This window comes from Brachyistius frenatus, unplaced genomic scaffold, assembly GCF_029030835.1.
Source record: "Brachyistius frenatus isolate BFR_SWC_R1_liver_20210118 unplaced genomic scaffold, ASM2903083v1 Contig_41, whole genome shotgun sequence".
NCBI lineage: Eukaryota > Metazoa > Chordata > Actinopteri > Embiotocidae > Brachyistius > Brachyistius frenatus.
The window spans coordinates 1116414-1144105 of NW_027210640.1; the positions used below are offsets into that span (position 1 = coordinate 1116414).

General features: G+C 41.7%; 1 long non-coding RNA gene across 1 annotated transcript; it reads right to left on the bottom strand.

The window, feature by feature from the left end:
* Positions 1–27692, bottom strand: LOC138623029 (uncharacterized). Its single transcript, XR_011311058.1, has 4 exons — positions 27407–27692; positions 15847–15959; positions 4344–4520; positions 1–757 (listed from the first exon to the last, which is right to left on the bottom strand). It is a non-coding gene; the product is annotated as an uncharacterized lncRNA (long non-coding RNA).

The following is a 27692-nucleotide window of genomic DNA, read 5'->3' on the forward strand; positions in this document are numbered from 1 at the left end:
GCAAAAGATAAATATTAAAACAATCATGCATAGGTGTTAGAGGCTTTTAATATCAGCTAATTTTGGTAATATTTAAATATCTTCAAAGTCATATTTTTTAAAATGCACTTGAAATGAAATGGGAACTGCATGTACATCTTTCTGTGTAGATATGAACCAAATGTTTGTCACAAAAACTGGAACTGTTCAAGAGTAAACTGTTTAAAACATTTTGGAACATTTAAGGAATTTAGACTTTTTTTTTTTTTTTTTTTTTTTACAAAAAGGTCCATTTACCAGCAGATGTGTTTTTTTGTCATTTAAAATGTTTTGCAAAAGCTAGGTTTGTTTACAAAATAAGTGGAAACTCCAGTTTATGCCTGTGTTTCACCTTCACTCTTCCTCCCTCCCTCCCTCATTCTCTTTCTCCCAGGAGGGGGAGGAAATTCCTGGCAAGGGTGCTGTGAGTTGTTGCTCTCTCCCTGCAGGTACAGACCGGCCTCCTCTGTCTGCCTGTCTGCAGATATCATACCACGACGTGATCTGTTTAGCTGCCTGACTTAATGCTCACCTGCTCACACTCCTCTGGCTCTCTCTCTCTGTGTGTGTGTGTGTGTGTGTGTGTGTGTGTGTGTGTGTGTGTGTGTGTGTGTGTGTGTGTGTGTGTGTGTGTGTGTGTGTGTGTGAGAGAGAGAGAGAGAGAGAGAGAGACAGAGCGTATTCTTCCGTGTATATCCTCCTCACAGCTGGAATGGCGTCTTCCTCTTTATCTGCTGCCCTGCGATTACAGACACAGAGAATGATACATGTTTTAGGTTTTTTTGTTTTGTTTTTATTACACTGACAAGATATTTGCAAATGATTTCACCCACTATACATCTTCTAGCAAACAACATGCCACCAACAAGAAAACATACACATAAGGACCGACGAGCTTGATTGGAGAGAAATAGGTTGATTGAAGTAATTGTGGCAAATGAAGCGGTGACGGCAGACTTAAAAATATGGACATGAGATTAGCAACACCTGAATCTGACAAATATATCATTTCAGTGCTTTCCAACCTGTGCAGATTCTTTGTGCATTTTAAATAAGAAGAGCAGAGAGTGCAAATATACTGCAGTTTAACATTGATTCAACCCTTTGTGCGATACACGGTGTGCCAGACGGCGTGTTATGTTATATATGTAATTTTTGGGGGTATTTTCTCCTGAGGTTGTCACCACACTGACAGATACAAGCTGACTTGTACAACCACGCTCACAAAACACACACAGACACACTTGACTAGGGGTCTGAGTCCAGCTGGAGGTGGTCTCTTGCCAAACCCTGCAGGCAGGCTGACTGTATTCATATTCATCACACACGCACAGATTGAAACTGACAGAGCACACACAGCTGGGGAGAAAAAAAAAAAAAAACACTGGTGAAGTAAATCAATATTTGAAGTGCAACCTGCTATCGTGAAAATTTTATAACGTGAAACTATTTTGCCGCCTTATTCTGCGTTTTAAAAAATAATAATTTTTAAGCTATTTTATCGAACGTCACAAAAGGTGTGTGCACTACTAAAAAAAAAAAGAAAAGAAGGTAGGCCCACTGAGAAAAGAGAAATAAAAGTGGATGTGGAAAAGAGACAGACACAATTGGATGTAGACTAGCAGCACTAAGTAATGTCAGAGAGGACTGCGGAGAAAAAGCGAGAAGTGAATAATAGCCAATAGGCGACAGGGATGAGAGACATGGAGGAAGAGAGGCCCACTCGACTCCCTCTCTCTCCGTCACACACACACACACACACACACACACACACACACACACACACACACACACACACACACACACACACACACACACACACACACACACACACACAGAAGAGTGAGACTCCACGGGGCGCCAAATAATAACCTTCCTTGTTATTATCATTGCCCAGCCGAACCGCTCGCTCCACTCCTCCTCCACCTCCTTCCGTCTTCAACACAATCATTGCCCTATCGTTTACAGTGTGCTGCTAAATGGGGACATCAATAGACACATCCATTAGCACTGTGAGTCCTTTCCTCTCTGATTCTGAAGTGCTTTAATAGCTGGCATAGACACACGCGCTCGCAGGCTGCACATCGGCCAACTGGTAACCAAGCTAACCCCGTACAGGCAAAGCTGAACTGATGGGAGTGTATCATTGCAGCTGCTTGGTAACACGGTCGCTGCGAGGGCGGTGCTGTCAGTTAACCTGGGGCTGGAAACCAAGAGCATGGTGCCGCTGTCTCTTATAAGTAGCTTTAACACCAGCAGTCAGATGGTTTTCTTTTGAGTTGAATATTATGTTAAGCCTATGCAGCTGGCTGTGTTCTTCTCCCTCTCTTCTTCAGGTGTTTCTGATCTGTAATCAGTGCACGGCACCGCCCACTTCAGCCTCCGTACGGGAGGTTGGAGAACATGCTTTGTCTCTCTTTAACAAAGCAGCCCTCTCTGACTGTCTGCTTTTATTCTTTTGAGGATTGAGGCCTTGTAGACCAGTTTTCAGTTAAAAAAAAAAAAAAAAAAAAAAGCGTTGTTATTTGTTCGTTTAGTTTATCCATCTTAGTTAGTTTAAGAGGGCGTGCTCCAGGTCCTCCCCCTTTTGGCCGTGACATATTTGGGAGCTCACAAAACCATCTGTTTCAGGCATGTGCGGTTTTCGTGACGTCGCATTACCACTTTTGTGTGTCGTGCCTTTGGGCTATTGTTGATGGGAGTACTTTGTTCTTTCCGAGTACTTGTACACAGTATTTGTAGCTTTTGCAACACTCTGGTTGCCCAAGTGGATTGCTGGTGGGCTCAGTTTTGGTGTGTACATGAAAACACATGCATGATATGGAAACACTGAATGGGGCGGGGCTGCTGTCTCGAGGTGTAGTTGCTGTTTTGTTTTTTTTTCCATTGTTGAAGGGGTTTCTTTGTACCTAATTCTATATTGTCATTCTAATTGTCTGCGCTACAATGGAGTTTAATCTGGAAAATGTTATTAGTCACCCAACTAGACAAGTTGGAGGGGTGTACTACAGGAAAATCTTGAACTCATTGCTGAAACATTTAACATTCAGTAGTGATTAAGGATCAGCTGTTGTATGCTTTGGAGGAGCAAGGATTGTTGTCAGCTGGTGTGGGTGTGGTTGTTTCTAAATCCAAGGAGGTATGTCTTTTTGAACAAGTTCATAGCGCTCAAGTTGGAGTTGCAATGGTTAGATCTAAAGGAGAGGGAAATTGATTGTAATATTTATGTTGGTGGTCACAAGGTTGAGCCAAATGTTTTGTCATGGTCAAAACACTGGCACTATTGTCTTTACTAGCAATCGCTGCTCACAATGATTATTTGCATGGTTACAGGGAAAGCTGGCAGTTAAAACTGAACCATAAACTAAGTCCATACTGTTAATTTCTCCAATTTGGTTAAATTCACTAAAAACCATAGCAATTTTACTTTTATAGTGTTATAGTTTTGCACGCTTCAATGTGATAACCTGGAGATGTACTGAACAGAAGATTTAAGTTAAATTAATTAATCTGGCTAATGAGTTGTATTCATTGGAGGTCATAAAACACTCCGTCTCCCTTCAAAACTGGACACACTATCATCCTAACTGTAATTATTAAAGGCAAGCAAATAATAAAAATAAAAAAATCAATACAAGGCGGCCAACCTGCATTCTGACCTTGTTAACCTCATTCTGAACTTTAGTCACTGTAATTGTAGATGCAAATCAGCTCTGGCAGCTGTTTGACAGTTTAATGAACATCAAAATAAAACTTTGCCCAACCTCATCCAAAACAGTAGAGGGATGAGGGAAAACGGATAAGGTCAAATACAGTGAGTGAGTGCGATGGAGGGATGGGTTTCCCACAATGCAGCTTCACGGACTGTAATTTCAACAAGTGTTTTTGTTTTTTTTGGAACGCTGGGTGAGTTAAAGGGGATTGCAGGATATGTGGTATAACTGTTAAATTTGATGTGTGGATTGGTTTTGACTGACGGAAAGACAAAAAAAAAAAAATAAATAAATAAATGAAGCAGGTTTACCACATACATGCACACACGGACACGTTACAGATGACATGCATTACAATTACTTCTTAAATAAAATTTGATTCAAAGACATTTTTAAATAGCCTTTTAAATCAGACCAAGAAACGACCTCTCGGAGTGTATCTTGTGTTGTTTGAGTTCATCTAATTCACTTTAAATGGCTGAAGTTTAGGCATTCGGGAATTTACAAGTTGTCAATTTGTCGTTTCAATAACTTGGAACTGCAGATAATGAGTTTATTTTCTCACATTCATGACATTATTATCCTCCTGACTCGGTAGTCTCTGATTCTTACCGTAAATGTGTGTGTGTGTGTGGTAAATGGTGGTAGACCGCAGACAGACTCTAGGTGCCACTGTGTGTGTGTGTGTGTGTGTGTGTGTGTGTGTGTGTGTGTGTGTGTGTGTGTGTGTGTGTGTGTGTGAGAGTGTGTGTGTGTGTGAAGGCTTGCTTGCCTCCTTCATGTCTGGACCTGGGAAGAAAACAAACGGAGAAGAAAGCACAGGATAAATTCAGGTGTTGTTTGGTGAACCATGTTATTAAAATGCCATAGAGATATGTAGTTTCAGTTAATGAATCAGAAAGAAACACGCACACACACACATATGCAACAAATTCTTGTAACCAACCCTGTTTTATTGCGCCGCATTTGACGTACTCTTTCACACTAAATGGTTTAAACGGCTCCATCTCCAAATATGTTTGTAGTGCTGAAATGTGTCTTAAATTATTAAACAGCACTGACTGATGTGTGAACAGTATTAGCTGTATTAACTCGGCACTTCATCCCCTCTAAAAAGCTCACTTTTTTTTTTTCCTTTCTTTTTTATGTACAAGCCCACTCACAAGCCTGTTCCTATAAACACTCTGGGTGGTCCTGAGAAACAATGACAAGGAGCCAGCATGTGTACATTAACATGTGATTCATCTTTAAAAAAAAATAATAATAGTAATGGATGTAAGCTATGTGGTTTAAGAAAAACAAAACAAAAAAAAAATACTGAGGCCTCAAGTACAAGACCCCCGCTAGCACAAACATATGGAATGAGCCTTTGAAGTCCCTTTGCGGTCTCTAATATCAGATCTTGATACAACACGCTCGTGATTGTGTGTTGCAATGGCTGTTCTGTCTCTTTTAATAAAGCTGCTATGTCAGTGATGTGCTTTAATGTGGTGCCCTAAACACAATAAAGAATTTCTGGATTATGATGGCACTGACTGTAATGTATTATACAGAGCTGGCTCGCTGACATGCCGGCAACGCGATGAGCCTGAGAGGGCTGTGCGCTGAGACAGAATGAATTATCAAAAAGAATTTCTGAGTGTAAAATCTTAAATTGACCAGATGGAAAGGGAGGAAAAATAAATAAAATCTGTTCAACCTGGAGATGCAGCGGGGGGTCAGAACTGTAGCCTTCCTAATATTCAACTGAACTTATTGTGTTTGAAAAAACACATTAAGTATAGAAACATAATTAACAATGTGGCAAATATGTATTTAACTTAATCTCAGAGATCTCGGAAGAAAAATTATGAGTGTGTCAGACCGATAAAAAACATAAAAGATGACTACATTTTTAACACTGCTGCATTATTTTTTTTTATTTTTTTTTTACACAAAAGAGCGAAAAAGAAACCAAGAAAAGAAAAGTTAACTATGGCTGCAGCTAATTATATTTTTCATAACTAAAATAATCTGCTTATTATTTTCTTGGTAAATCGATTTGTCATTTTCTCTAAAGATTGTCAGATAACTAAAAAAATAAAAAGTCAGATCAAATCCTGAAATTTCCTGATTTGCTGAATTAAAGTAACTGGGGATTAATTTTCTGTCAACTAACTGTTTCAGATTTAAAGTATGCAGTGGTATAATCTCGTCATGGTCCAGATAATAATTCTGCTTTAGTGCTACATTTCCCAGAAATCACTTTCTGCACCTTCGGCAAATCAAAATGTAGATCAAGCCTAATTAACATCCATACTGGAGCACCAGGAAAGCTTAGAAATTATGACTGCACTAATTATGGGATGTGTGGGCACATCTGACAATAAAGGAAAAACAAAGCATATTATTATAAATTATATTGTTTGTAATCGTTTAGTATTGAATCACCTCAGTTTTTCCGTTAGCCAGTTGTTGTTTTTTTTCTCTTCTCAGCCTCCCCTAATGTTTTCTTTGATTCGAGTGCCTTTTGGTCTCCCATTGTGACAAATAATGAGTCACACTGTGTACTCTGAAAGCTGCCGGTTAATTTGCGGTCGAAAAGAACATCAAAGTTTCGGTGGACGTCATATTCATAAATGTTTCTTTTTGAGCCACTTTAGCCGTATTAATGACTTCTTTAAACACCCTGCAATTCATAGTTTTAAGTAGTCCCTTAGAGTCCTTTTTACTTCCATTTCCTTTGATTCAACAACTATTCGGTCCCTGGCAACAACGCAAGCGAGTGGTCATGGTTGGATGTGACAAGTGCCTCTTACTAAACATGCCTACAAGTCCTAAATGAGCTGTTGAATATTCTACACGTACCTCAAACAGTTCCATTTCTGGTTTGTGAAAACATCCCTAGTGGAAGTTTTGGATCTTAAATCTGATCCAAGATCAGGTTCCCCGTCTTAAATTACAAATTTGTGTGCAGAATTTAAGGCCAAGTTAAACTCTGACATTTCATTTATATGTTGTGGCAATCATCATATCAACCTTCTTTTTGTCTCGTATCACATGCAGCTAGTTGCACGTTTCATTTAAAGCAGTCGAGACACAACTTTAATGAAACCCATGCTTAAAAAGAATAACACCAAAGCTGTAATAAATCGACCTGAAAATTCACAGTAATTACATGTACAATATAAAAATGTAGCTGCAAGTTAAAAGACATTAAAAACTAAAAAGGGAAAAAAAAAAAAAAAATCGGTTCAAAAGGTTGTTAAAAGGTGAGTTGCTAAAATAGACTTGCCAGTGAAATATGGTGCCTCTGAATTCCTCTCAGCCGGATCTACATTCACAGAGAACGAACAATGATTGACCTTGGCCAGATGAAATATTGCCTCAATTGTTCATACTTCACTTTGATGTTAAACACAGTGAAACGGGGCAGCACAGGAAAGCTGCTCGCCACAGCCGAAGGAGAAATTAAACCTTTTATCCCGCCTAAGAGCTGCTGCCTCCCTCGTTTCCCTTTCTAAAAGTCCACCTCTGTTCAATTGCCTGCATCTGCTGGAATATACATGCTATTTCTGTCTGTACAAGTTAATATAACCTTCAGTTACTGCTCTTTTCTATGGTATGGTGCTTCCTACTTTTTTTTTTTTTTTTTTTTCAAACCACTTCCTGCATCATTTATCTTCCACCTCTCTCCTTGTTTTCTCTCTCTCACACTCCCAACTCCTTCTCTCTGCTCCAGTAAGCAGACTTGCTGAGACCAGGGAGGGTACCTCCATCATTAAAGACCCAGCACACAGTCACAGACTTATACTCTCAGTGCAAAAAAAAAAAAGAAGAAAAAGGGACCACCCATATTTTCAAAACAAAATGCAACAATAGAGATCTGTGTTATCCCTGCCGGCTAAATGAGGCAATTCACACAGAAGGAAAAAGGTTGCAAATTGATAGACGTTTGGTGGTGTTTATGTGTTAATGAGAGGACACTATTAATCACGGTTGACAGTTTTTGGTTTTTTTAATCAAAGTAAAGGAAAAATTATATAAATTAGTTTGTTTCCACAATAGACACTATTAGATGTGGTTTAACTTTAACAATATAACTAAGAAAACTGCACTATTGAGAACACTGAATCCTCTATATCTTGATTTTTCCCTAAACATAGTTAGCTTTGTCATCCCTCTGACCACCAAAAGTGATTGAAGATGTCCAACATTCTCAAGATCCTAAAACCTTCTAGATGGCCATGTGTCTTTTACAGAGGAGCTACAAGGTCAAGCAATACACCAAACTAGATGGTCTTAATTAACAGCCCTTTTGCAGTTCAAGGTAAATTCTATACTTGTGCTTCAATGCTCTGTAATCGTTAGAAAGCAACATTGCTAACGTTCAACTTCCACTGGGCCACCCAGGGTTGAAACGCAAGATACCTGATAGACCGAGAGATGTCTGCTCTTTAAAATTCCTGCAGTTTAGTAAATATATTGTCTCGGTTTCTTTGAGCTACATAAGTGCGCAGAGGAAATAAATACATTTCAAAGACTACAGATGCATTTATGGTTTTTATGGTAACCTTATGCACATAAATGTAAGCCCTTTTTTTTTTTGGCTCATCTGGCTTCTATTTAGCGCCTAAATAGAGGCCTGGATGAAGGCTAAAGTTAGTTATGTGATGAAATGCAGAATCACTGATTCACTGTTGTGCTTTGTGAAGCCAAGGAGCCAATTTTAAGTGCACATCTATGAATGTCAGGTATGTTTGCCAACTGCTTTGATGAATTCTGCTTTTTGTAAATGTGCTGTGCCATGTCCAAACAACCAACAGGGCGACCAGAGCAGGAAACAAGGGACATGGCTGGTTTCACGTCTACGTTTATGTCGCACTGTACATGCTGTCCTTGTGCTTTGTCTGTAGATGTCTGTGTTCTTAGCATATTGTGCCTGTTTGTAATAAAACTAGAACAGACATGTAGAGCTAGACCACCCAGAGCAGTTACCCAAACACTCTCCTCACTCACCAAAAAAAAAAAAAAAAAAAAAGGCACTCGTCTTAATTATATCCATTCTCTGGGCGTGTCTTTGGGCTCAAAACAGACATCTGAACCACCCCTCACCCCCAGCCCCCCTCCGCCCCGCCCAACCCGACCAATAGGCCACAAACCTCATGAAGAGGCCTTGTGGAAGGAACATTTGGGTGAACACGCTGACCTTAGATGGAAATAAACATATTCAGTATTGCGGTATTCAGTTATTTTTACTGAAAGACAACCTCGTTTAGATTTGGATTATCTCCTCCTTAGGACGTGTAAGTGATCGCGGACATTAAACGTTCCTGCAGAGCTTCTTTTGATAACAAATCTGAAGGCTTTCAAAATCAAGCAAGTGAATTATTTGCGATATTAAAAAAAAACGCAATATCAAAACCTGCGCAATGGCAGGCCCTTAGATGCGTGCATGTGCACCCACATATACGCTGTATTAAGGAGGTAATTGCTCCGGGGAGGATGTTGTTGCGACTACACTGTTGTTTTTCATGATGTGTACCGTGCGGTGTGCAGAGAGACGCACAAAGAGAGAGAGTCTCTACTCAGGCAGGACCCCAGCGACTATCTGCCAGACAAATCCTCCTCGGGCTTTGATCCTCTGCCCACTTGTCTCTGTGTTTGTTTGTTTTTTTTGTCAGGCAAACAGCTGTGATGTTTAGCTGAAGTGCAATGAGATTCCAAGGCCCACAAAAAAAGAGTCGATTGTCAAAATCTGCTTGAGGAAAAAAAAAAAAAAAGTACACAAGTACGAAAGAGGTAATTTAAGACAAAACAGGTTAAAAATATATATAAATGGTCATCGGCTTGTCCACTGCTTCCCTCCTAATGTTTTCAATATGCTTTCCTTCAAGGATCAAGGGGTTAATCTACTTCTGTTGTGTTTTAGCTGAGATGCTATCGGAGGCCATTTGTTCCAAGTAGCGAGGCTAATGACCCTGATCCGATGCTTGGCGTTTGGCCGGGAACTCGGAGCAAGCGAAGGTAAGTAACCTCATATATATTCTCAAGGGGGCTGAGCTAATGAGAGGGAATTGGAATACGAGCTACGGTCCATCATCTACTTAGGAGCTGGACAGCAGTGCCGTCTTCCTCCCCCTCCAGTTGACAAGACACACAAACACACACATACAGTTTAAAAAAAAAAAAGGCTAATGGGAAACAGACTCCTCTTCTGTACCTAATTTTACTCCTGTCTGGTTAAGTAAATGTACATGTTGCATGTTATCATCAATAAGTCAATAGCACATTAATTCTGGGCCATTGGTATTATTACTGTAAACAAGGAGTTCAATCATCGAGATGGCTGGCATGTTCACCCGGCCTTTTTAATGGCTTTTAACCACTTGGTTGGATTTTGTCAATCTGTGCTTTACTGCACAACACTACTTTACGACACACTTCTTTTAACATCAGCGTAAAAACCACTAGTTGTTTGGACAATATTTGCTACAACTTTATTAATATTGCCTTATTGCTGCTCCACCAAGATCTTTTTTTTTTAAATTTTTTTATCCCCATGTCCGTGCTTAAGACTTGGGGTGATCGGCCCCTCTGAAACAGATATAAAAATTAGTGACAAATTCTAAATAATTCCTAAAAAAACGTATTATCATTTTAAAAGATTGATTATCTATGTTACTGCTTTGTTTTACGAGCACCATGTCTTTTTTATTTTTATTTTAATTGCTCTTGATTTTATTATAATTAATTCCTGGAGGTTTATTTTTATATTATTTCTAACTGACGAAGTCTTCAAATGTTTTAATCGCGGTTCAACTAATTGAAGCACTCTGTTTTGAAACATCCTGTGTTCACAATACTGCCAATTACAAATGTGACACATACCACCTTTTAAAAAGACGTTCACCATGGCTTCATTTAGTTTCCCCAAAGTTCTCTAACATAAGTACACATGAAAGGTTTGGTATACTGTATATATACACACACAAACACATTACTATCAGAGTACTTTACAGTCTTTATCATTAGCTACTTAACAGCTGTTCGAAGTTGCAGCCACACATGGAGGAGCACAAATGCAGTCACCGACAAGGTATAGCCAAGTGTGGATGGCCCTGCTATGTGAGGCTGAATTAATTCTGCAATGATGGGAAAGCAGCAGGGGGTCCACTCCTCTGCCTTTATTCGATTCAACCCGAGCCAGGCTGTCTCTTTTACTTCTGGCACGCATAGGAATATTTATGTACTTGTATGTGGAAAAAAAGAAAAAGAAAAACAGAATGGGTGAAGGAATAAGTACCCTGCTGCACTCTGTGCATGTGTGTGTGTACGTGTGTTTGTGTGTGTCAGTAATACCTCCAATGGCAGACTAATGATAGGTCTTATCGACACCCTGCAGTGAATGCGGGCCTTTGTCTCCTCTCGGGACGCATTATGAAAAGCTTAGGGGGCTGCCTTTGACTCCTTTTCATTCTCTCACCCACTGATAAAACCCAGTGCAAAAAAAAAAAAAAAAAAAAAGCAACTTATACAGCTCTAGCAGTGTGGCAAGTTTAGTGACAATACAACACTCACCCCCACAGCCTCGTCATCAAAATAAAAAAGTTAGGCATGCAGCTCATGAACTCATAAGTCACTGATAAAGGATAAAGACTGGAATTTACATTTTGGAAAACAAAATCACAATGCCTGAAATTACCATTCATTTCAAATATACAGTATGGAAGTATGAGCTTGGGGGTGCAAAACAATGGTAAAGACTAGTTTAAATTATTTTCAATGATGCACAGCAGTGACAAATGACAGCAGACTATTAATGATATAGAAATAGCATTACAATTCCTTTAACATGCATCACATGGCCTGTTGTTACCACTGCCAATCTATTGAACGACATTTATTTTGCCAGCGAAACTTTGAATCCTACTTTTCTGCCCATCATTACATCCATTACATCTGTGGACATGTGGTTACCATAAATAAGGACCTTTTTTTTCTTTTTTCTTTTATGATTCATGCTCTAAATCATTTCATAACACCGTTTTCAAACCGATGCCGTCTCACAAACAACTATTGGAATTAATGGTTCTTCCGTTCTTCACTTATCTCTGGAATAGTCTTGAGTGATTTTTACAGCTTCTGCCACATGGTTTAAAAAAAAACAAACCAGAGCTTTTCTTCTCTGAAGGCTCTGTTCATTACTGTGCTTATTTGTGGGTTAGAGGTTGGAGCAGGGTCCCTTAGACAAGCAGTTTATGAAATGAAAATGTTTTCGCTTCCAATGATGGCAGGCGCTACTGTTCACGTTTTTAAGAGTTCAGCATACAGCTCCTCGTGGAAGCGTAGTCATTTCTAGTCTTTTCCTGCTGAGTCAATAAAACTCTTCTCTCTCTTCTCAGCTGTAATTTAAATTGGTTATTGCTAGGAATAGCATAAGTAGATTGTATTCTTACTCGTATGCTCTCTATGTTTGGATTTTTCCCTCTTGCTCCCTTTTCTGTCATTCACCATTATTTTCCTGCAAGATATCTCAATGGGGATCATTAGAGTACAGAACTACTTTACCTTCTCTCTTCATGTCGTTCTTGGCATTTCTCAACATTTTCTTTTTCAACTTCAATCTTGAGCAGAGGAGCGAGAAAGACTTCCTTAAAACAAACTTAGACCTTCTGTGAATTGCTCTATCTCTACGTCCATGTTACTGGCATAGCAATCTGAAAGCCCCCAAGGCCAAGCAGTGAGGATTTAGGGGCCTCATTTAGTAGCCAGGTAGAGTCGAGCCCACCCCACCTCTTCCCCCCCATCCCATTCCTCGTAGCAATTAGAGAGAGGGCAGGAAGTGCAGTATTTTATGACCTTATAAAGACATTAGAGGCACCGCTCCATTGGCACTTGCCTCACTTCTCTATTTACCCTTTCCACAGTAGCTCTAGACTTTTTAGCTTTCACTTCGAGATAATTCTCTCACTTTCTCTGCAGACATCTCTTTTCTTTTTGTGTTGGTTCCCACTCTGTGAATTCTTGTCTGCCAACCACCTCTTCTCTCTTTTTAATTTTTCCATCTCTGCCTCCTCATCCCTATCAATCTTTCACCCATCCATCCATTTTGAAACTGCTGCAGCTTCAAACTCGATAAAAGCTCTAATCTTCAATCCTCTGCTTGGAGGGTGTGTGTGTGTGTGAGGAGGAGGGGGGGGGGGGTTGTCGTCTTTGATAGAAGAGCACTCTGTTGTTTCATGGAGTTCTTTGTGCGACACTTGTCCATTAGGTTTTCATGGTTGTTCCCCAACTGAGTGTGTTCCCCCCTCCCCATTGTACGCCACTGTCCATCATGTGCCAGTTACTTCGCGTGAGCATGAAACTGACAATTACTCGCTCTGTCCCCGAGTCCCGCAGTGAATCAATATGACATGACGGAGTGACTCATTTCCCTGTCATTTTCACACATGTACATTTGAAATATGAAACCTTGTGACACACTGTGGCTTGAACCTCACAACCCCGCCTCCGTTTGCACAAACGGACACCAGTAGGAGAACCACGCTACTACTTGATTCCTGCAGCTTTTAAAGCCAGCTTACAGACAGACTCGGCCTCTCCTGAAAGGCCCTTCTTCCAAGGGAGCAGAGGGCAGACGCACTTGAGAGGAAAGAAAAAGGAGGGTCGGAGGAGAAAGAGCAGTGGCATGTCTGGACAATTGCTTACAACATCCTCCACCTTTTTCCCTTTCTTTCTTTCCGAGATTACCCTTGCATCATTTGACCAGTCCGTAAAACAATGGAGTTGTGTGCAACTTGTGACTCAACGAATCCCAGACGGTTGACACATCCATCAAAAGAGTGAGGAAAGAAGAAGAAGAAGAAGAAGAAGGCTTTTCTTCCTCAAACCATTTCCATTAAAAAAAAAAAAAAAAAAAAAAGATAATTTTGTGTCCAGCTGGGGAAATTTGGACAGATGCTAAATGTGAGAAAGCCCAATAATTAAAACTTATTACAACTGGAATTTGACAGCCCCTTGGATGATAGTTTTCTATTCATCCCTCTACACCCCATGACCCCCCCTAATAGCTTTCATCATCATCTCCTATCATTTTAAAGTGGTGGAATGCCCCGTTTTTGGTGGTTGTGGACAATAGAAAGATTGTATCAAGCAGCAGCAGTGTGAGTACTTTTCTTCAGAAGAAAGTGATGGAAGGACGTAAATAAAGATAAAGTTGCATGTCCATAAACCTGAGAACGGCAGGGGAGGAGAAACTGTGGTTGATGAAGAGAAAAAGAAAAGAACTGTAGGGAGCTGAAAAAGTAAGAAGAGACGGAAGGCAGCGTTGGCTCAGTCAGATTGAAAATAGGCGAGTGCAAGACTAGAAGAGAGAACTGCGGGTTGCGATAAAACGAGTTAACCTGAAATGAAGTGAACTGAAATACCCTGAATTGAATTTGCTCGGTCTTCTATAGGACATCAATGCGAGGTGCAGTTCATTTTGAAAGCACTGCACACAGAGCTGGACAGACGAATACAGAGACAGTGGCAAAATTGACATTTTTACTGGGGAGGGCACAGCACCAAGGCAGTACACATTATGTAACAGAAGAATCACGGGTTTAATCCCCGTCAGCTGAATCACCCAAAAGAAAGGAAGTAGAGAACCTGCACGTTGCCTTTTATGGTGCCTACAATATAATAACAACAGTAATAATGCAATAAGTACCTACATTTATGGGAGGGATCAAGGAGAAGAAGTAGTAATAATAGTAACATGAAGTGCAGTGGATCTATTATGTGTCTAAAAGGAAGAAACCCTGGACTGGACTGAAAGAAAGCTTTGAAGAGAAACCACTCTGCTATTGTAACCTCGGGGTGGAAGGTTGAGGTGGAGGAGAGTCTCGTCAGAAGGGAGGATGACAAGAACCGAGAGAAACATTTTCCTTTTGCTCTCGCTGTCTCTTCCTCTTTAACCATCCCCCTATCTGTGTATGGTGGCAGCCATTCTGTCCATGCCCGCATGGCGGAAAATGATTTACTGCTGCGCTCACACACAGCAAGAGAGAGAGAGAGAGAGAGAGAGAGAGAGAGAGAGAGAGAGTGAGAAGATTAGCCTCGGAGAGACTGCTCACTTTGGGAACCGTTGAAACACAGTTAAGACGATAAGGTGGCTCTTCTCCCATTCTCACTCCTGTGTTTTGCCTTTTGGATATGCAGTACTCCAATGTTTTTTTTGTGTTTTTTTTTTCCTCACTGCATTGCTGAGATTTTTTATATTTTTTTTATTTTAACAGATACTGAGGAAAAAAGGTCAAATCCTCACGACATAAAATGGATCAGCTATATTCTGACATAAAACAGGAAAGGGCTTATTATCTGGGATAACAGGTGACGTTTGTATGCAGTGGGATACAGTAATGGTGAGGAGGTTCAGCAAAAATAATACACATTAAGATAGGCTGATATTATTACACTTCTTTGCCCTCTATCTTAATTATGTATTCATGAACAAAGACAACAGGAAATGCTTAGATTTGTTTTGTTTTCCTTAAAATCTCCCTCAGGGTGGATTTAAATTGTTTTTATTTCAATGGTTTCTCAGACCAACGTGATGCATATTGCTTATTTATATTGAATAAAACAAAATAAACTGCAAACTAGATTTAAAAAAATATATATTTTTAATGTTAAATGAGCAAAGAAATCTAATTCCAGGCTCATCTTCAGTAGACAAACAGCCAATCAACTTGTCCCAATACATGTACTTTCTACAGAGGCAAAATTATAAAAAATAAAGAAATTTATCAACGTACATTGACTTGGTGGTGAGGACCTCATCAGTACAGAGAAATGAATGAGTGGAAAACAAGACAGAGGAGCTGGTGATGCAGTAGATGACTCGGAAAGGATGACATGTTCTTCACCTGGCGTCTCTGGCTTGACAACAGGGACACACACACACACACACACACACACACACACACACGCACACAAAACAAACAGACACACTGTTTCACTTAACAAAAAAACCCACATGCAAATACCAAATCAACCCCAGGTGCACAGCCGACTCAGGCAACCAGGTGGAAAGGCAACCGACACACAGACAAGACAATGTATAACGTTAAAGGGAACTGAGCTCTCTTACCTCTCTTTAATCACTCTCGTCTTTCCCTTTGCATTCTGCTCGGAGGGGGGGGGGTCTACCAGCGCTGCGAGCCCTCTTCCGTTTCTCATTCTTGAGCCAGCTCCTTTCATGACCTGACAGGGCAAATGACGTAAAGGGGAAATGAACCATTAAGGAACTGTTTGAGAGGAATAGAGATATCTCTCTCGGCATCTGACGACGTCAAGAAAAATAAATAAATAAATAAATCTCTTCATTCACAGCGTTGGGCCTTGTGTGGACAAAATGTATTGCCAGCAATTTAGTTGTCTTTCAAAACCTCCTTCCTTCGTCACGTAAGAACAAGAGAAGCGCAGCGGTAACAAATCGGTGCAGTTCACGACACCAACAGCGCCTGCTTAAAGTAAAAAAAAAACCTGCACATTTGAAAAATGCAAGAAATGCTGAGTTATCCTGATCGTATTTGTAGCACAGAACAATTTTGCTCAGTATAACAAAGAATAAGGTTCAAGTAGGGTTCAGGAAGACAGGAGCATATAGGATTGTTATGTTGCTATATGGCTATGATGGTTTGCATACCCGTGTTGGCTTGTTACTGTGTCAGCTTCATCTTTCTGCTTTTGTGTACATAGACGGAGATGACGTGCAATTGTGCAGTTTGGATAATACTTTTATCGTGACTAAACTGCATTGTAAAAACTGGCTGTGTGTGTGTGTGTTGTGCGGGCACGCGGGCGGGGGGTGTCTTAGAGTGCACTGATGAAATTACTAGCAGCTGTGACAGCCGCCATCATGCGCACACACACACACACACACACACACACACTCTCTTTTCGCCATCTCATTTGTAGCGTACAGCTGCACAGATAAAGCACGAGGGTTAAGCAAATATTGTACAATGGCCAGAAAACAATGCACCAACCCCGTCCCTCCCCTATCACTCACACACACACACACACACTAACTGCAGTATTGGCTACGAGCGTGCCAACTGTGTATGTATGAAGAAATGACTGGCACCGCTTGTCTCTTTATTACTGTGAACAGAACAGACACCCCTTCTCCCCCCTCCCATTAATTTTAATCTCTTTTCTTAATGATAAACCTCCTCAGTCACACTCTCTCTCCGTCTGTACCCCTCCAACCGCACCCCTCCAGTCTGGTGTCGACCCTCCAGCAAGGCAGCAACAGTGCTCCTTTGTTTGTCCTCCTCCCCTCTTCTCTTCTTGCCCCCTCACCCTGCCCTGAACGATGCTGGTTGGCGGGGACAGAGGCATGCCTCGACAGGAACGCTGGAGGGGAGGGAGGGAGGGAACGAAGGAGGGGAAATGTAGGTGTGGGTGTGGGGGGGGCACTTAAAAAAAAATCGAGGGGTCTTACAGTTATTTTTCTGTCATTCTTTCTCCCCTCTCTTTCATTTGGGCACTTTTCTATCCATTCAGCATTCCATAAGAGAGAGAGAGGGGTTTCTCAGAAGGCATTTGTGGGGAGGGAAGGAGGTGGGTTTCAAGGAACCACACCCTCAGTGAACCCACCGACTCCACGAGTTGCTGAAAGCCGTTTGCAGAGGATTATTTCTGGTTTCAACAGGGAAACTAATTTTAAACACTAAAGTAAAGATGGAAAAGGGAGAAGGAAAAGAAAAAACATTTTGATTTCTATTCTGAAATGACAAACAGCTTTGTTCCTTGGCTTTTACATTTACATGGCTCAGAAATAATGTGCGTGATATTCAAACAGGCCATTTGTAAAAATAGCCTTAAAGTACACAACGTGTAATTTCTCATTTATGCAAAGAAAATACTGGACCTGCCCACTGAGGTTAGTCCAGACATAATTTTAGCCGTTTCGTTCTGGTACCACAGCTAGCGTGGCAAACCCAGTTCCCTAATAGCATAAATGCTGCTCTTGTAATGGTGCCTGGGCCATGTCTCATTTGGAAGTGAGAGAGACAGCACAGTAGAGCTGTACCTTTTACCCATGGCCAAAAACACACATGTACGCACACATGTGCACACGCACACACACACACGCACACTCGCCGTGGCAGCTCTGAGGCAATCGGATCATTAACCCCGACTAATCTACAAACATTATGTTTATAGAAAACGCCTTTCCAGTTTAGGCACCCACACAACCAAACCATATCAATTCAATTCATTCTGAGCGCGTGTGAGTGCGCAAGTGTGATACTGTGTGTGTTTGTGAGCAATGATGATGTGCGTGTCACGTCTCTCAGTATGCATGTACACTTGCGTGTCATGGCCGCCTGTGTCTACGGTGTCTGCTGTGACAGACACAGAGAGAACATGACAGAGACAGGGCAAGAGTGTGCGAGTGTGTGAATGGGGGCTAGTGTGTGTCTGTGTGGTGCGACTACGCCAGTGATGCAGCTCAAAGCCTTGATCTAGACTCCTGACACCCGCTGCGTCTGCTTCATTAATCAATAGGACAGATGAAGACAGACTCATGCTGCGCTGAGGAAAAACGGGAGCTTGTGTTTGTGTGTGTGTGTGTGTGTGTGTGTGTGTGTGTGTGTGTGTGTGTGTGTGTGTGTGTTTCTCTCCATGCAAGGAGGCCCAAATGCCCTCGGGTAGAACGTGGCAGACATGATGCAAACCTTCAAGGCTTCCTGCCCACACAGAGATCATCAGTACTGGATTAGCTTTCTTGTACCTCCAGAAAAAAAAAAGGCAGACTTCATTTGATGATTTGCAGACTGATACGTTTGCCAGTGTATTGATCAGTCTCAGAAAAATAATTTTGAAAATGTATAATCAGCAAAATTACACAAATCTAAATGTGATACAGGCTTTTAGAAGAGCTGCAAAAACATGCTAATAGTCAGTTTCACCCTCAAACCCCAATTACACACACAACTGTAATGGCACACACACACACACAGATGTGTCTATTTATTCTCCTTCAAAACCTCAGCTATGAAAAAATTAAATTAAAATGCTCGGTTACTTATTCAGTAATCTACATAAAAATAGGTTTAATGTAGCTTCAAACAAACAACTACTTCAAAGCTAAAAATAAACTGCCACGATCAGCTGAGGCAGATAAAGTACACGTATGATATAATTAAATAACTTGAAATATTTTCTGTCAATGCAAAAAACACAACCTGTAAGACCGAATCCAAGCGCAAACACCTAAAACTCCCACTCCCAATCATGTGCGAAGGCATAAGTCTTTATAAATAGTCTTGTTGGGTGTCATCAAACTTCTCAGTCTATTTACTCATCTGCAAAGTAGGAAGGTACACCCTTGGAGAGTGCACATAATAAGCAATGTAAATTGTAAAGAGGGAATTGCGATACGATTAGTCACTGCAGTGTCCCTTTGTGAGTCAGACTGAGAAGCAAGTTTTAATTTGAGAAAAGTCAAGACGCCAAGTGTGTTTCCAGAGGTCACTGTATGATTCGGGACGGCCAAAATTTAACGCTTTTATTCCATTTTTGTTCATTTAGTTGAGCTGGAAGGGCATTGTCTCCGTATTAATGTAATGTGGGTGTGTGCCTGTGTTTCTATTTCTCAAAGATTACTTCCAAAATTAAACATAACACTTTGAAATTACAGAAAGGTTTTGTGTAAGAATGCTTCAGTTTAAGAAACCTTAAATTTTAATCACAAGGGTCTCCATGTTTGAACTCCAATTTTGATTAAAAATGCAGTAGTATGAAGATAATGAATCATTTTCATAATTTCAGTTATTAACAGTGGAATTTTACACACACACTAGTTGTGGATAAGTTTGAAGAGTTTATTTTGTCACTGAGAATGAGGAATGTTTGTCATTTCCTGGTGCTCCAAATGGCCAAAATGAGTTGAATGCAAAGCCACAGAGGCCATTTCTCCCACAGCGCCTTAATCGTGCAGCGCTGTTATCAGTCACTGGGAGGTTTTGCCTCCTCGGTACACAGCAAGGCGACCGTTTTGTTTGTTTTCAGCGAAACTTGTGATATTTGGCCGGGACTCAGTGCCTTCTTTGTTAGCCATTGTGCGGAGATGAATGAATCTTTCTTCCAAATTTCATACAGAGATGCTCTGTGTGAAACCATAGAGACACCTTTGAGACCACTAAACCGATCTCCCGACTATGTGTAGCCACCAGGAAGAGGACTTTCTATATAAACTGTTATGAAGTATAAGCCCCTGATTTAAAATTAATTCTATCAAAGATATCACTGATCCAGTTTAATGAATCAAGAGTTTTCTGTCTTTCTTCCTCTACTATTGCAACTGTGATTTCCTGTAAACCAGCGTCTTCTAGCCCTGCTTCAGTATCCTTCGTTTCTCAAACTGCTTTTCAACAACCTGCATGCAGAAAAGAGCAAATTAGCAATAGCAGTGAACTTTCATTTCAAATTCAACATTAAGTCAGACTGGGAAACACACAGCAGAATGCCTGATTGTTCACATTAGTAAAAAAGCTGTTAAAGAGTTTGATGGATTTCTCACATTGGCAATCATAAATTAACAAAGATGCAATCTGTCACTGCAAAGCATTCTGGTTTATTGATGCCAGAATTGAGCATCCCTTCCTCGTCGGTAATGGATTTTTTTTTTCCCCCTCTTGTAACTGTTGAGCATCAGTGCAACATAGCAGAGATCGTTTTTCGACTCGTACCAAAACCTATTGTTTACTCGTAGGTAAAAAAAAATGCACCTCTACCTGATAATACTCGGAGAAAATCCGTTTACTGCTTTACAATGGGGTTGTCCATGTAATTTAGTGAAATACAACATAAACAAATTTAACTAAGGAATTGAGCCCGAAAAGTGATGCAGTGTCAATTTGTAAGTTTTTAACTGCAAAGTAAGCATAAAAAGTAAGTAAATTGCCTGTTTTAATTATCTTTCCTAAAGAGAATTAAAGTCGTGAAGAAAGAAACGTTGCAACGTGAAATCCCGTGTCACATCCTCACCCTTGATGCCCTGATTGCATGGGCACATTGTGCGATTTGACGTTGTACGCCTGACACTCAGACAAAGGAGCCAATGTAGGCCTCAAGGGGGCAGATGACAAACACTCCTAAACCAGGGCCAGACATAACACCCCCCCCCCCCAACAAACTCAAGAGTGGAGGGGGACTTATTCAGAGCATATTAGGGAGGTGAAGGGGGCCAGCCACTGAGGGACTCTCCTCACTTGGCTGTCCTAATCATCTGAGACAACCCCTCCAGAGGCAGACCTTCCCGCCTACAACCCCCCCCCCACCCAACCTCCACGCACCCCCCTCCCCTCAAGTCATGACCCAGACACATCCAGGAGCATTTACAAGGGGCAGACGGCCATGAAGTGGGGAAGTTCACCAAAATGAACAGCCCCCCTGGGAGCTGTAGTTTAATTGTCCGTCTTCTTGGTCCAAATTAAACAAGCTCGAGCGCATTTAAGTATCCACACACACACACACACACACACACACACACACACACAAACACAAACAAACACAAACGCACCCCGCCCACCATCACCATCCCGCTTTTAACAGACTGGCACGTTCCATAGAGCATGGCACTGATGCAGAATGATGAGCGAGACCCCATTGTCTCGTTATATTGTCTTCAATTAGGGAGGAGATGATGGGAGACAATGAGAAGAGCATTTGTAATCATGAGCCTCCCAAACTCACGCTGGGAAACAGAACTTCATTATGCCCAATGGTCCCTCAATGACGATAAAACTCAGAATATGTGTGCTTCATCCTCAGGACGTTTTCAAGCATCAATGGCTGGGAGAGAAGTGAGTCACCAGGAAGTACTGGAGGGGGTTCTGAAATTGAAAACAACAGATATGGGCAGAGGCAAATCTTCTTTTATCTGCCCTACAATTGAACCACAGATTCCAAATCACACTCATCCTCTCATTACGTCTCCTGCTCACTTACCTGAACTCTCAACTTGTGTACTTATCTCATATTCAAAGTTTTGAAAGTGAGAATCGGAAGTGTTTAAAAAAAAAAAAAAAAAAAAAAGTGAGTGGGGTAAAATTAGAAAAATAAAAACAAATCCCTCCTAATACTTTAAGAAGAACAAGAAACGCAGTGCTTTTCTGAACTAGTTTTTTCAGGGATACATTTACAGGCATAAAGTGTAGCCATGATGTCTTTTCATCTTCACCACATAAATGTTGTACAAGCTTAGCTCTGAGAACAGAAGCTCTGGCAGCGCTGGTGTCAGCTCAGAGCCATCTGTAGAAATGAGGCTTCTTAAAGAAAGAGAAACTCAAGAGCGCATTATCTGCATTTACCTGGAGAGCGTTCAGCTGAGAAATGACTCTAACCCGACATCTCGCCAGCTTTGTAGCACACCGCGTCATTTAAATCACGTTCCGCCGTGGCTGTTGGGCTTTGATAGAACCATCCAACCGGACAAATACTGCTTTCATAAAATTGTGCAAATGATTTCTTTCAACTGGGATTGTGGCGGTATTGTTCCCTCATCCCTGACCCACCCTCCACCACCCCTCCTTTCCTCTCTCCTCACGGCACAAAGAGCTAATCTGAGATGAACACTCGCACCGGCTCTGACACATTGTCAACGCAAGACCGGGGTGATTTTATTTTCTTTAAATCATGTAAGTGGAGAATGAGGTAAAAGCCATCCACCATGGAGGACAACAGAGGGGTTAGGGAAATAGCTGTGTATTTTCTCTCCATGCACACAGCTGGGATTAAAAACTCTGCTCCCCTTTTACTCATCTTTACCGTCAGCTGTTCCTTTACATGTACAGTATCGGGGAGGCACCAGATAGATCCTGAAAACATTTAGATTTTGCCCATTTTGCAGATGAAATCGGTCCGCAATGGGTGCCAGTGGGAGGGTTATCCGTCAAGTCGAGCTGCCCTGGGGCCGAACATCCTTTTCTGCAAGGCCTCCCCGTTCCCTTATCTGATTCCAGCAGACGGGGGGGGGGGGATGATGGCCATGCCAGCCAGAGCCTTTGATTTTTTTGAGTATATCCCTCTGCTTTCACACTGCTTTATTGATCGCCGACAGACCTCATTTTGTTCCTATGCCTCGAGAATGCTCTATTTGTAATGTGATCACCCAGATGAGGATGGAAGAGAGGTGGACGGATACTAATCCTATTTTTCTCCCAGTCTCTGGCGTCGTCGTCTCCGGTGATTCTTGTGGATTGACCCTGTCAAGTTTCTCATCACCTGAGGCCCAAAAGACTCCACTCTCCTGTCGTTCTTCTTTCTTTTTTTTTTTACCCCCCTCCAATGGGAAGGGGTCAGAGTATAATCCACATTTAAGAGTTACTTTCTGTGACGAACAATTGTTCGCCCATTTGCGCCGGGGTTTAATGAAATTAAACGCGTACAACAGGAGCAGTCTGGTCAGTGCTTGTTTCTGCTGGACCTTTCTGCTACATTGATTTTCAGTTGGTTCACGGATGTTTTCAACCACGGGCTTAAATGTGCTCATCAACCTCTGCGGACTTGACACATTCCTCCATGTTGAACAGCGCAGCGCAGCGCAACAGTACAGAGTGGGGAGCATCTGCCTTGTCACTCCACCCAGATGGCAGCAGAAAGTATGTAAATTGGTTCATTAACCTTACAGTGCTTTAACCAGTGGGCCATGCAAAGGGCTCATTCCATACGGGTTTTCTTGAATTTTACTGACGTCCATTAATAACATAGGGAAACTTTCGCTAATGGCCTGAGGTGGTTTGCTGCCGTGTTATCAAACACTGTAGTAATTATACATGACATCCCTCTGATTAACACTCCTGTGATTATTATACCATGTCAAATCAACCATTCCCCACATTTAACAAAAGTTATTCATTCTTTTGGTTAGAGTATAGATTAGGGGAAGAAATAACCAAAATTCACAGCGCGGCCCCCTTCATGCCGGATCTTTAACCCCAGACAATAGAAAGGAATGAAAAAAAAGGAGGAAGGGTGGGGTGAAAATGTGAAAGGGATCTGCGTTTGGCGTTTCTCCCCAGTGCTGGCAGGGTGTGTGAAAAATTAGCTTGTAGTGTGTGAGCTGCCAGCAGTGAGGGCTTGCACTTGGAGCAGGGAGGAGCATGCGAGGGGCAAAGGTCACCTCGTGGGCTAAACAGGATTGGAGTTCTCCCTCTCTTTTTAAGAAGGCCAGACGACCCCTGCGGCTGCAAAGCACAACACGGCCCTTCACGCCCCTTCCTTCCCTTTCCTTCTCTCCTTCCTCTCCCGGTAACGTCCTTTTCTTTTCTCCCTTTGGAAAGGCACAGTAATCCATAACCCACTCAACTATCAGCGGCTCAATTATCCCTCCCGTTCCCCTATTTTCTCCCCTCGGATGGAGATTCAAAAACAATTAACCTCTTCACGGCTGGGGACTTTTCCCAGGAAAGGGCACGGTGGTAATTGAATGACTCCGCCATTTACATTCCTGACCATGACTTCACTCCTTCACGCATAAATCTGGTTACCAAAGTCCTAATCTGTGGCTTTGTGATTGTCCAACGTCATTATTATGGATGCTTTATTATCAAGCTATGAAGACAGTATTCTACTTCGAGCAGGATTTAACCGAATAATTTGGGAACATTTCTATAACACTCTTTTGACCTATTTATCGCTTAATAGATTGACATCATTTGTGCACATGTTGATAAGTAAGTGTCTGAAAAGAACCTGAAATAATAATCAAATAGTAAACGGTACTATTCTGAAAACTGATACAAACTAGACTATTTCACACCAAGTGTCTATAGGCATAGCGCAGCATCCCCCCACATCCTTCTCCTTCAATAAAATGTTCTCTTCTCCCCCTTCGTTATGGAGGGGCCTCCTATTCATCCCCAGGTAGAGAGCCTCAAAGTGTAGGAGGGAAGAACAGCTTGTTGCACCCATTGAGCTTTTTATTACTTCCCCCTTCAAAGGGTGGTGGCAGGAGAAGAGACTACCTCAATCTTCTTGATGCCATGATACACAGAGTTAGCTTTCGGAAAACACACACAAGCAAGTGGCAGGATTTCAGCTGAAGCTCTCGGCAATTTTTTTTACCAGTGCTTGTACTTCAAAACATTATATCCGAGAGAAGATTACATTGTTGTGGATGTGCAGCGAGTCCAATCCAGCTGAGAGGATAATCTCCTAACAAACAAGTTTATCAAAAAATGGACACTGTGGAGGAAAAACAACTCTTGAATTCACATAAAAACCCACCCAGCCTTGTTCCACCAGTAACTGCAATGACGCCCAACAAAGACTCCAACCAGCCATTTTCCATAAAGCAAGCTAGCTTATTATCTCGCTAACAGCAGCAGAAGCCAAATGATGTAATCCCTAACCAACACGCGTTGAGAAAACAAAGACGGATGCAAAAGGAGACGACTGCTAAAGACAAATCTGTCAAAGAAATACATGCGTAGAAGCAATTTCACCGACTCCGACCTCTAACTAGGGTTTTGTGTTTCCTATTGCTCGACTTCAGATGCCACCTCACCTTTAGCTTCAACTCAAAAGACCCACCACCGCCAGAGCTGAGGAACGACACTGACAGCCTCATTCGAAGCCGTCAGTACAGTAGAAACAAAATCATCAAGCAGTGATTCCATTTTTTTTTTTTTTTAACATTTCAAAAACTCTAAATATGAATTTGCTGTTCATTAAAGATGAGATATTGTTCCTTTTATGAACTCAAATCCTTATGAACAAGTTCAAAACTGAAGTTTAATACCAACACAGGAAAAACATCAGGTGTGGTCTAGAATAACAAGGAACACTATTGATGTAGCAAAACTAATGTCATGCTTTTTACAAGTAGTAAAACATAAAAACCCAGTTATATGAAAAAAAAAATTGATTTCACGCAGACCTATATTCTTGCAAATGCTCGCCAGAAAAACATAGCTGAAATCTCACTCTCTCACGCACTCCGAGACACACACACACACACACACACACACAATAGAGCACAGAAGAAGTCTTTGATGTTTCCCTCATGAGTGTGTGTACTGCAGCTCTGTGAGTCACCCACACTCCATCCAAGATCCTTATAGGCTACACAGTGACAGCAGCACAGTAGCAATGAAACTGCAACCATACCCCCCACACACACACACACATACATACATACATACATACATACAAACTCACAAACAACAAAGCGTGCCTTGATTGTGGATGAGGAGCAAGGAAAAGATGTAGAAACTCTGGCTGGACCAGCCAGGACGAAAAAAAAAAAAAGAGAGGAGAAGGGAGGAGAAGAAGAAGAAAACCTAAAAGAACCCGCCTGCGCTCCAGACAGACAGGAACTACTCTTGATCATTATGTCTAGCCTTCAGGTGTCTGGGGTCGGGCAGATTGTAGGCGATGGTTAGGTTGGGGGGGGGGGTTGAGTATAGATAAAACAGCAGCCAAACAAAGAGGGAATAAGAGGGCTGCCTACATACCACCAGCATCAAGGAAGGGAGGGTGAGAGGCAAAGGAGGGAGCAACGAGAAGAAAAGAGGAGGGTTATAAAAATTTGATTAGACGATCCTTCGCTGAAGTGACTTTCTGTGTTGGTTTGCTTTTCTTTCTTTCTGGGTTTTTTTTTTCTTTTTTTTTGCCAGTTCTCTCCCCCCCAACCCCTTCACGCTTCTCCAGAGTGCTGCTTCAGAGAACAGGGCAGACGGATTTTATAGGTCCTAATTAAAGCCATCTGAAGCCTTTCAAAACATCAAATGGCCCCGGTCCCCCGCTCTTTCCCTCTGATTGTGCGGAAAGCACGGAAAATCAGAGGGTACCCCTTTTTTCTTTTTTGGTTTGACTCCCAAATGTACATAAATTGTGTTCGCCCCACCCTCACCACCCACTACCCTGACCCCAGAACCCCCTAATTTCCAATCAATAAAAGGGTTCAGTGAGTGACATGACCTCATAGGATGAAATTCAATTCACTGGAATTTGACATAAATAAATGTTTCTGGAACTCGACTCTGCAAAAAAAAAAAAAAAAAAAAAAAAAAAGGAGGTTTAATCTTTCTTTGTCATATCCTACATTAAAAATGACACAAGGTTACTGAAGATACAACCTTGTCCTGCATGGACGGGTTGAAGTGAAGTGCAGCCCTGCTTTAGTGGCTTCAAGTACTCCCATTTATTTCCTCTCCTCTCCTGTCCCCCCCTTCATCCCCCTCCCTAATTGTCCTCATTGAGCCGTGTGGCCCGGTTGCACAGCCTGCCCGCCTTGGGTCAGCGGGTTTACCGTGTGCTTTTTTTTTTTTTTTTTTTTTATCTATATTTCATGCTATGGCGCTGCGCGGAGACAGCCACACGTTGACAATGAGAAAATTCACAGAGACGCACAAAGAATCTCGACAGGAGACAAGAAATGAACTCGGAGCCGTTCAAGCATCAAGTAAAGTCAAACATATTTAGCGATGAAAGACTATAAAGCTTGTTCACATGTTTAATTTTCCTTCGAATGGAAAAAAAAAAAATGGACACAGCATATGGCGTAAAAGTGACACATGCAGTTTACAAATGAAGCAGACTACTAATAGATGAAAACTATTACCGCTACTTTCAGGAATTATATCAAATAAAGTGATTAGAAGAAGGAAAATATAACGCCGCCTACTTACAATTCATTTCAATAACTTCTGGGCGTTATTGTCTCGCCCCTGCGTCTCTCCGTTTGGAGACGGAAAAAGTGTGTTCCTCCGGCGAAGCAGGGTCAGTTGCATCGAGAGGGTGGTCATCTTCATCGGATGGCAACAAAGTTTGCATAACATAACACCTGGTCAGTTCTGCCGTGGCCAGTGGACGTCCGATTCCGCCGATGTCAGGTCTTCAGTGATGCCTGCACTCGCCGGGTTTGAGCCCTGAGAGGACAGAGAGCGCACAGAAAGGCGTCATGTGAGCCATGGA